This window comes from Rattus norvegicus, chromosome 7 (genome assembly GCF_021556685.1).
Source record: "Rattus norvegicus strain SHRSP/BbbUtx chromosome 7, alternate assembly SHRSP_T2T, whole genome shotgun sequence".
Classification (NCBI taxonomy): domain Eukaryota; kingdom Metazoa; phylum Chordata; class Mammalia; order Rodentia; family Muridae; genus Rattus; species Rattus norvegicus.
In genome coordinates this window covers 80,751,563-80,762,907 of record NC_141540.1, presented here as the reverse complement: position 1 = coordinate 80,762,907, position 11,345 = coordinate 80,751,563, and the positions used below count along the sequence as shown (strand labels likewise).

General features: G+C 42.6%; 1 pseudogene; it reads left to right on the top strand.

Annotated features, from left to right (window-relative positions):
* The first annotated feature begins 4,612 nt into the window (after positions 1–4,612).
* Positions 4,613–5,596, top strand: Gapdh-ps14 (Glyceraldehyde-3-phosphate dehydrogenase, pseudogene 14; annotated as a pseudogene).
* Positions 5,597–11,345: the final 5,749 nt, after the last annotated feature.

The following is an 11,345-nucleotide window of genomic DNA, read 5'->3' as shown; positions in this document are numbered from 1 at the left end:
CAGGGAAACATCCCTGCTGCAGAGTTTAGAGTTCCAGCAGACCTGCTCCTTAAAGGTCCTTCTAGGAGACCTCCAAACAACGAATAGAATTGTTTTCTCATGCCTAGCACGGCTTTCAATCTCCCTCAGGTTACATAGATTTAGAAGACACTTTGTGAACAGAAACACTGAAACAGACAATTACATTTCTCTTTCATTTAACTCACAAGCCTGCGCTGTGCCCTTTAATGTTGCAGGTGCCTTGCAGTGCAGGGGCCCTGCGGTTGCAGGGACCTGAAAACTCCCTTTCACCCCAGCTCTCAGCACGTCTAGGCAATGTTCCTTCCAGTAAATTCCTGATGAACTGAGCTCAGTTTTCACAGCGCTTGTTCTCAAGTCCTTGCGTGAATTGCGGATTAGAAGAAATGGAATGTTAAAGCATTGCTATGAAGCTAATGGTGAACCCGTGTACTCCCTTTGGAATGCGGAGAGGAAAGTGAGAAGCTTGGTTAGTCTGCAGCTTTCCGGGGAGTTCTTTGACAAGTAATTAGCTATCCATAACCCTGTCCAGTGCTGTGTAACATTATGAGCCTGTGCAAAGAAGCCAGCCCTGGGCACTGCTTATTAAAACTAGCAGTACTTCTGAAAAAAATTATTTTAAAATCAAAACACTTTCATGAACAAAAATTAAAGTCAAATTGAAAGAAACAAATGCTTATAGTGACCTAGCAAATACTTAATACCATCTGTAATTCATATTATAAAACATTTAAAGACACAAAGCACCCACTAAGTAGTGAAATCAATATAGCATACACCATTTTAATACTATGCATTATAAGAGCCTCATCCTTCCTCCCGATGGTTCGTGTCTACCTTTCAAACGATCATCATGACTGTTCTCAACTCGAGCCAGAAATATGTAGTTTCCCCCTGGAACAACACTGCAGTAAAACCCCAAAGATGCCTGATTTTCTGTGCATGGCTTAAGTGTTGGAAGAGATTCCAGAAATGATTTGATTAAAGTTCTCATCTCCAAGGAACCTCTGCCGCTTACCTGGAAGACCCACAAGGGAGAGTCAAATCACTGCACATCTTGGGGGTTTGTTTTGTTGTTTGTTTGTTTGTTGTGGTTTTGTTTCTTTCTTTTCTTTTTTGTCTTTGTTTATTTGCTGCACAGTGTACCACTGTTGGACTATGCTGGTATTGTTAACTTAGAATTCTTATCTCCATTTTGAACAAGAACGACACGTGGCCATCAGATTTGCTGTTTAGGGTCTCCATAATTCATGAAAGACCTCATTTCGATGGCAGTAGGTTCAGCATTAGATTTGAAATCTCCAGGAGCCCAGAAAAATTAGAGACTTTTTTTCTTATAATTAACAACTGAAACCAAATTAAGCAAAACAATAAACGCAATCACTCATGTGACTCAGGAGCTATGTAGCTGGAGGGACAACTTGGCTCTAAATGAGTTTTCCAATATATTGTCGAGAAGCCCACACGTGCTTCCAAGTTTATGTTCCAACAGCCTAGAGGCCGGCACAGGACAAAGGCATTCCTTGGGTTCCATTCCAAGGCTCGAGGTTGAACTTGACTGGTTCAGGTCTCTGTTGATCTGAGTGTGCCACGCCCAGCCACTGAGCATGCTGACTGGCTGCACTCGGGTTAGGCTAGATTCACAGTTAAGGGTAAGTAAAAGTCTGAAAAAAAATCTTGATATATAATTAGCATTCTACAAAGGTTTTACTTTTACTGTCTGTTGAGATACTGTTTTTGCACTTGTACACTTTTACTGTCAAGATACTGTTTTTTGAGTATGTACGCTCATCATTAACATAAAAAGTCAGAGAAACTTAAAATACTTCCCTGAAAGGTGTCTTCTCACTCTTCAAGACAGTGACATCAACCCAGTTAAAGCAACATTTGATGCATAACATACCTTCAGGCAATAAACTCCCTGTTTTTAACACTGCTGTTGCCAAGCTCTGAGTAGTTTTTAATTGAATGGGAAGAACTAAGAGGAGGAGAAGACATCTCCTAAAGGGTTTGGGTTTTTATAATAGATGTAAGGGAGAGCATAGCCAGAGGCAGAAACCTCTGGAAGAGTCCAGACTAAACATGCCTGGCAAACTGAACAGTGCCTTGTGAGGAGAGGAGGAGGAGAGATTGGAGAGCCAGAAGCCAAGAGGCTAAGAACTGGTGTTGCCAATATGACTGGGTTATATCAGAGTCAGTGCAGCCCAGTCTCTGTGCTGGAGAGTTTAGGGTAGGGGTGGAACATGCCAGGTACTGGCGATGCTGAGAGAGACTGGTAGACAATATCTGCTTTGATATGTTAAATAGGCATCTCAGCCATTTGTCTGGGGGTTGAAACCTAACACTAACATTACTAACCAGTAAGTGAAAATTCCAACCACTTACTACTAATAAGACTGTAAGGGCCAAGCCAGACCATCAAAAGAATAACCTGGAATTTGAGGCCAATACTCTGATGTTAGGCACCAGAAGCTAATTTTGGCCTTGATTTCTGCTCTGTATCTTTAACAAGTATTCTAAATTTTGTGACAACACTTCAATAGTCAAGGAATAAATCAACAGCAATGCCCAGAGGATGAGACTCATATAGTCATCCAAAATTGGATAATCCAGAAAGTAAGGCCACCACTAGGGCTTTCTGTCTCCTGGTGTTTCATGATGTCCAGCCAGTGGCAATCTCAAAGTCTTCTACTGTTTTTCTAAGGACACATAGAAGGTTCTAGAAAAGAAGGCTATGAAATAACTCTAATTCCTTGGGCACTTAAAATACTATTCAGGAAGACAAGGCTTGGAAAGCCAAGAGTGGATTTGTCAGCTTTTCCCACACTTGACCTGCTGAGTTTGCTTTGTGATAGGGTAGCTTCTGCAGCGGTAGAAACCACAGAACTCATGTGTGTGACAACAAATGCTGTACGTGTTATTTGTTCTATGCACTGAGAGATGTCCTTGGCATGAAAACAGCAAAGACAACAAGACTCTGGATGACTAAATAGTTTGCTGGAGGTCAAAGCTGCATAGGCATTATGGCCAGACTTTGAAAGCAGGTTGTTGTCATTCGAAAAGCTGGGGTTTCTCCCAGGCAGCCATGATTCCTTCCTGTGCAGTCTGGGATTGTCTCCTTGTTGCTTTGCAACAAATTTTACTGATGACAACCTCTGTCTACAACCTTCCTAAGCCTTGAGTATTTTATGCTTCCTTTGAAAAAATTACATGTGTTTGTTTATGGGAAGGGGGCTGATGCCATAGTGTGTATGGGGAAGTCAGAGGACAACTTGTAGGAATATATTCTTTCCTTACACCATATGTGTCTGGGGATATTAAAACTGGCTATTCACCAGACTTGGGGGCAAGCATATCCCCAACAAACCATCTTACCATCCTGTATCCTGCTCTTTGTAAGCCCCCTTTTTGGCCCTCAGCTGTAGACTCCTTTGGTGTAGTCTGCCTTACCTTCAACTGTTCTGTTGGATGAGCCTCCTTGTTTCTATGACCCATCACCTGCTCTATGTAAGTTGGTATAATTTCTTGCCCACTTCTCCCAGGTTCTAATACCTCTTGACCCTATTTGGCTGAAGTTAATAAAATTAAACTTTGCCAAGCTCCAATAACCATCTCCTCTGTTACTTACAAGATTTGTTGTAAAACAGAAAAAATACCTTTGGGATATTTTCTAGTAAAGTCTTCTTTTGACCTATAAACTCCAAAAATGAGCGCAACACAAAAGATGAGATTGTGGCCTGTACAATTTAAAAAGAAAACTGTAACTGAGAATATCTCCAAGGCGTAAGAATTCCTGTAGCTACTCTGTGAGTTAAAATGGCAATACAAATAAATGGAATTATTGTATATATTGCATATATATGGACTCAATCCTCACAGATTTGCCTCTGGGATCCTAAGACACAAACGTTGCAGAGCTTAAGAGCACACATATGTTTGCCATAGCACTGGAAAACTTGGCAAATGCTGCTTCTGATGGAGAGGTTGGATAAATCTCTGTGCAGTCAAGCAAAGAATGCAGCCTTTAAAAGAGTAAGCTGGATCAATAATAACCTATGGGAATGCCTGCTCCTTTGGGCCAATCTGACACTCCTTCACCATGCACAGACTGCCGGACTAATAAACAAGCACACCAGCATGGGTAGTGTGCCTTCCCCACCGACCCTGTTCTAGTTCTGCCATCCTCTAAGATTGGTTCCTGTGACCTTTGATACTGTTGATACTAGTCAGTCTAAAACTCCTGTGTTGCCTAGTGAAGCCCTTGAGAAGAATGAGGTCCATCCAAGTGTCCGGAGTTTTGTAGAGAAATTATGTAATCAGATGGTCTCTTTTTAAAGTAAATGATGTCCCCAAAGCAGGTAGATAAAGCTACAAAGACTCATATTTACATACTCTGAGTAAAACTGCTGATTTTTCTTTCACCAGTTTTTACTGACAACATAAGATAACTAGAATGGGAAAGGAGACAGGCCGAGAGTACTTTTCTGTATTTAAATAAACAGATACCTAAAAGCTATGAAACTGGCTCGCTGCTCCTCTTGTTCCAGAGACAGCCACATCTTCTTGTGCAGCGCCAGCCTCATCTGTAGACAAGATGGTGAAGGTCAGTGTCAACGGATTTGGCTGTATTGGGCACCTGACTACCAGGGCTGCCTTCTCCTCTGGATCTGGCAAAGTGGAGATTGTTGCCATCAATGACCCCTTCATTGACCTCAACTACATGATCTACATGTTCCAGTATGACTCTACCCATGGCAAATGCAATGGCACAGTCAAGGCTGAGAATGGGAAGCTTGCCATCAATGGGAAGCCCATCACCATCTTCCAGGAGTGAGATCCTGTTAACTTCAAATGGGGTGATGCTGGTGCTGAGTATGTCATGGAGTCTACTGGCTTCTTCACCACCATGGAGAAGGCTTGAGCCCACGTGAAGGGTGGGGCCAAAAGGGTCATAATCTCTGCCCCTTTGGTCAATGCTCCCATGTTTGTGATGGGTGTGAACCAGAGAGAAATATGACAACTCATTCAAGTCGTCAGCAATGCATTCTGCACTACCAACTGTTTAGCCTCCCTGGCCAAGGTCATCTATGGCAACTTTGGCATCGTGGAAGGGCTCATGACCACAGCCTATGATATCACTGCCACTCAGAAGACTGTGGATGGCCCCTCTGGAAAGCTGTGGCATGATGGCCATGGGGCAGCCCAGAACATCATTCCTACATCCACTGGTGCTGCCAAGGCTGTGGGCAAGGTCATCCCAGAGCAAAATGGGAAGCTCACTGGCATGGCCTTCCGTGTTCCTACCCCCAATGTATCCATTGTGGATCTGACATGACACCTGGAGAAACCTGCCAAGTATGATGACATCAAGAAGGTGGTGAAGCAGGCATCCGAGGGCCCACTAACAGGCATCCTGGTTGTCTCCTGCAACTTCAACAGCAACTCCACCTTTGATGCTGGGACTGGCATTGCTCTCAATGACAACTTTGTAAAGCTCATTTCCTGATATGACAATGAATACGGCTACAGCAACAGGGTGGTGGGCCTCATGGCCTACATGGCCTCCAAGGAGTAAGAAACCCTGTTACCATCCACCCCACCCCAGGAAGGATACTGAGAGCAAGATAGGAGTCCCCATCCTAACTCAGCCCCCACACTGAGCATCTCCCTCACAATTCCATCCCAGACCTCATAACAACAGGAGGGGCCTAAGGAGCCCTCCCCACTCTCTTGAATACCATCAATAAAGTTCACTGCAACCCTCCCAAAAATAAACCTTTGGTTTATTTCTGTAGTGAAGTCACCACATATTCTTAAGATAATTTATTTATTTTTAAGTTTTTATATTTATTTATGTGTGTGTATGCATGTGGGTGTCCCTGTGTGGAGCTCAGAGGAAACCATGTGGGAGCAATTCTCTCTTTCCACCATGTGGGTTCCAGGGATCAAACTCAGGTCATCAGCTTTGGCAGCAAGACCCTTTATTGATTGAACCAGCTCTCCAGGCCAATAATATAATTTTAGGAGGGGATTTTAATTTAAAAAATTTTTACAGGAAAAAGTTTCCATACATATGCCCATGGAGGCAAACACAATAGTGAAAACATTGTTTCATAGAACAACTAGAATCAAAGGTCATGGAACCATCATAAAATCTAAAGGAAAGCTATAACTTAGGGATTTAGAGGATGGTAGAGCTAAAACAGGGTCAGCAGGGTATTAGACCAGCCATCCTGGCTTGTTTGTTTATTAGCCAGTCAAGGACACCATTCCTATTTGATTGTCATCTTCCTTCTATCTCTTTCCGAAGCAACTCAAGACTGTACTGTGAGTGCTGCCGTCTGGGGTTAAAAAGCACAGCAGCCTCAGATATGCTTTTTCTGGCATAAAGAAAAAGATTGTCAAATCTAAAGCCTGGGAGGAGACTCTGGCAGTTTGAAGAGTCTGCCACACCTGGAAAGGAGAACGTAGATAGGATGATAAGGACCGAATGGCTCATACACCTCAGCGAGGAGTTCATCTGCAGATCTCCACACATTTTCCTCCAGAAGAGACACGACAGATAGCATTGTTCACAATACAATTCGGTGGGCACACCACCACAGGCTGATGAAGCCCACCGGCGTTATAATCCATTATCTCCCTTTCTTAGTAGCTATCAGCACATCGGGACTGATAGGAGTTCTCAAAGGAGTTCGGTATTTCTAAAATAAGCCTCAAGCTATAAGCCACTCCCCAAGAAGTGCAGGCAGTGTTGTACCTCTCACTTTTAGTGAAGAGAGCACCTCAAACATGAAGACTGACAAGGTCTGAATAAGAGAATCATCTACTCTAATTTATTTAGAAAATAAATCTTCATGCGCTTCAATATTTCATCATAAGCAATAAAGTACATGAGTCACACCAAAATGTGGTTGCGCAACCTCATTAATCACAAGACAAAGAGGACCTACTAACTCAATACCAGAGAGCATGACAATACGAAATGGGAGCCATATGTAAATTCTAAATGTGTTTATCTGAAAGGAGTAAATCCATGTTACCAATAGCAAATGAACAATCTACCCTGCCCCTGGTCTGACACTCTAACCACAGTGCCCCTGCTAACCAACTGACAGACACTTGCCATCTAGCATACTGCAGCTACCCTCTTCAAATTCTTGGTGCATCCCCAAACTCTCTGTGTGTGTGTGTGTGTGTGTGTGTGTGTGTGTGTGTGTGTGTGTGTGGTGTGTGATTTAATTCTCTAATCTCTAAGAAATTATTTCAGCATACCTAGTCAGTTTCTGTGTTTGTGTGTGTGTGTGTGTGTGTGTGTGTGTGTGTATGTGTGTGTGTGTGTGTGCGTGTGTCACCTTGGATAAGAGAGTCGATGCTGGTCCTTTCTTCCCCATACCCACCCACCACTAGCGACTTCAAGCCCCTTCCCAAGAAAACAATCAGAAAAGATGGTAGAAATAGGAAAAGCTGTGGAGGTGGAGGGCATAGGATGAGAGCAAAATTATAAGGATTCAGACCAGAGACAAACGAAGAAACTCTACATAAAAAAAAAAAAGAGTTAAGTTGACAATGACTAATTCTATTCTGAAAACTGGATCGCATGAAGTTGCTACCTTAAAGCAAATATGTACCTCAACACACATAAAATAAAAATCCACATACACTTAAGTTTTCTTGTTTATTTTAATCCCTCCGCACTTGGGGAAGTTAGTGTTGGAGACCCTTAGCCGTGCATACTTTTAAGGTATAATTCTGCGGTATATGCCTTGTTTCTTGCTTGTCTGCATTAGAAAGAACAATTTTTGGTTTCGGGGCTTTACCGGTCATTGTGGAAAATTCTCTCCCTGCATGTGACAGCTCAAAGTCCATACTTTAAGCACAGTACCTTATGAGGCACAAATCAACCACAGTGCGCTTTATAGGATCATTTTTTTTCTTTTAGCTCCAATTGTCTCTTAAAACGTATCATAACTCCATGAGTCCTGTGCTTGATGACAATAAAGACAGCAGTCTCTAAGTCGTCGATGCATCAGACTCTTATAGGACTTTCTTGGTCCCTGTTCACATTTATGTGACTTGCTCCGCTCCTGTGTGCATTTTCCTTTACAACCTCCATACTATTTTCATAGCTTTACCTATTAATCTATCTGCAACCACTCAGACCTTGGTAATATGTGCTTTAAAGCGGCTTCACTCTCCTTTAACATCCACTTTCCAAAGTCGCCTGCTGCTGCTGCTGCTGCAAGGAATTCTCCCACCCCATCTTGCTCTCCTTCCAGTCCTTCAGACACGTTACCCAGGGAACATAAGGAATCCAGACTGAGTAGTTCCTGAGACTTGCCCCCTGTAGCGCCAAAGTCACACGCTACCCTTCCAGCTGGGGCACAAAGATGGACTGAGGTGACTGAGGACCCATCAGTCATTTCTGACCTCTCATCCACAGAGCCTGAACAAAACCACTTCTTAAAAGAGATTAATCCATATAGCCAAGGGAGGTGGCACACGCCTCTAGTTCCAGCCCTTTGAAGATAGACTTAAGGAAAGTCATGGCTTCAGGGCCAGTTTAAGCTACATAGTCTCATTTATAAGTAAAAATCATAAACATAAATAAACAAATACACAAATACTTAATTCACTATACCACTTGAAAAACCTACCCACACAACTCCATTTGTAAATCGTGTGGCTGGACAGGAATAGACATGTTTCTAATCAAGCATCTAATAAAACTATATCACATGCAAACCATCCGCGTCACAAATTACTTACATCGCTATCTTGACAGATACTCCATTTAAAAGTCCCCTGTATTCCACATCTCCTTGCTTGGAGAACAGAAAACGTGGCAGGATCCACATTTTTAACTTGTATGAAACTGAGATGGGCTGCATTCACCAGGGCAATCACTGCTCTCCCAGCATTATGAGAGCTCGTGTTTATCTTGACCACCCCACCCCAACCCCGGTCCCTGCCACCTACAAACTCATGGATTAAAACATTCACTCCCGATGTCACGCATTTGGATATGAGGCCTTTAGGAGTTCATTGGATTTAGATGTGATCACTGAATGTCAGCCCCTCACATAAAAGTTAACGTCTTCAGAAGATGAAGTAGAACTCACCCGCCCACCATCTCCTCTGCCCAACCCCATGTGCAACCGAGAAAAAGCCAAGGAAGAACACTGCAAGAAGACAGTGGTCTACATAGCCAGAACGGTGGGGAATAAATGCTCATTGTTTAAACTGTCCACTCTGTGACATTCTGTTATAGCAGCCCCAGCTGACTAAGCCACCCAGGAGCAAATGCGATAATCATAAAATTCAAAATTAATAAACTGTAGTTGCACATCTAATGACTAGTCATCAACACATTAATTTCCCTCTGCATTGAGCCAGCCATGCTGTTTACTCATTGGTGACTCTGGATGAAATAGGCTGTATTAAGGCAGCCATCTGTTCTCTTTCATTTGATGATGAAACCAAGACAGGAAAGAGCAAGTTTATAGTCGGTGCAACTTAAACTCGCATAGCAGAAGGTAAACGATCTTTCGTGGGAGAAGCTGAAGAGAATCGCCTGCAAGAATATTACTTAAATTAAGTCTTGTTCTATAACAATTCAAGCTGAAATTTCATTTGGGTACTTTTGCCTTCATTGGGCTTAATAGATACTAAATGTTTACACAACTCCACGGCACCAACATTGAATTGTTTTATTTTATCATCACTCTTCCGTGCTTCATCCATGAGAAGAAGCTACAAACATTATGCGAAGATTTCAAGGCCAATTAGGTTATTCAATGATGAGCTTTGCCTTCTGGGTGCACAGACTATTGATGGCATCTTGTTCATACAGCTTTCAGCTGCGGAGGCTTTAAAGGATTCCTTGATTCTTTCATAGCAGGATGGAAGCTTCCACCAGTACTTAACAAGAGCAGTCATCCTGCAAGCTCTTAAAGTGAACGGTTTAGTAGCATCCCAGCAGAAACAGAACCTAAAAGCATTAAGTGCTAACTGTGAACAGCTGCCTTGCTGGACCAAACAGAACCAGCGTTCAGAAGGAAAGCAACAGTGGACAAGATGCACTTCTGCTGCTAACGTGCTCTCCCACACAAGAACGAGACCCAAGAGATACACACAGAATACTCAGGATTATTAGGGTTTTATTTCTTCATGACAAATTACCTCCAGACCTTTTAAAATTATGTCTTTTTCTACTTTCATGAATAATTCCCTATTGCTGCATGCAAAGGTAATCAAATTATTTTTATCACTTCTTCCAGGTCATTAAAAAAAATATCCAATGTAAGTGGCCTCATAATAATAACCCAGCTGACATTCTGCTACACAACCTCGTCCTCTTGCTCGGCTTAGAACGGGACCATCTTTCATTATGGTTTATGTGCCTTTGTTCCCTTCCCAATCTGTTCCCCACACAGCAGTACGGACTCCTTCTAATGCACCACTTCTCAGCCTTGAACTATCCTTCCATCAGCCTGAGGGGAAAGTCCACAACTGCTAATTTATACCAGAGACGTTTCGGTGAGCTTGTCCTAACCTGACCCCGTGGCCTTGGTTGCCCTGGCTTCTTTTTCATTTTCTACCCTATAAGTCACACCTATGTCTAAGCATCTCAAATACGATAACATTCATTTTGCTTGACGGCCTTTGCACATACTCAATAAATGGGAGCTGTATCCAGAAGCCTGGGCCTCATCAGCCTTACAGTCACCCCTCCTCTTCCTCCTAAACCTCTTCCCAGTGAGGACCAAGATTAACTCATCATTTGCCATCCCACGATTTGTGAGCTTCTTGGGGGCAGGCCTGGATCTGTCAAGCTAATGCCTGTGGCCTCTGGTATAACTCATAGACTTTTAGGAAATGCTAACAGAACGAGAAAATAATTGAGTAAATAAGATCGTTCATAATAAGCTTATTTCTGAATCATTTGGCATTTCCTGCAGATTTGCTATAACAAAAGAAGAACATATTGCTTTCATTGTGATAGAAATAGGAGTTTCACTCCGGGAAATCATAGCTTTTTTTTTTTCTTTTCAAACAGCGAAGATGAAATGAGATGAAGGAGCCAAAGCAAATTTGACAATATATATGGAGTAAGTTTATGTCACAAAGCCGGGATGATACCTCTGCTACCTTTAAAAGCTTCTGGTTTGAACTAGATTGTTGGGGGGAGAGCGGCAATGGGAGGAGGATGGGGAGGGGAACACCCATAAAGAAGGGGAGGGGGAGGGATTAGGGGGATGTTTGCCTGGAAACCGGGAAAGGGAATAACACTCGAAATGTATATAAGAAATACTCAAGTTAATAAA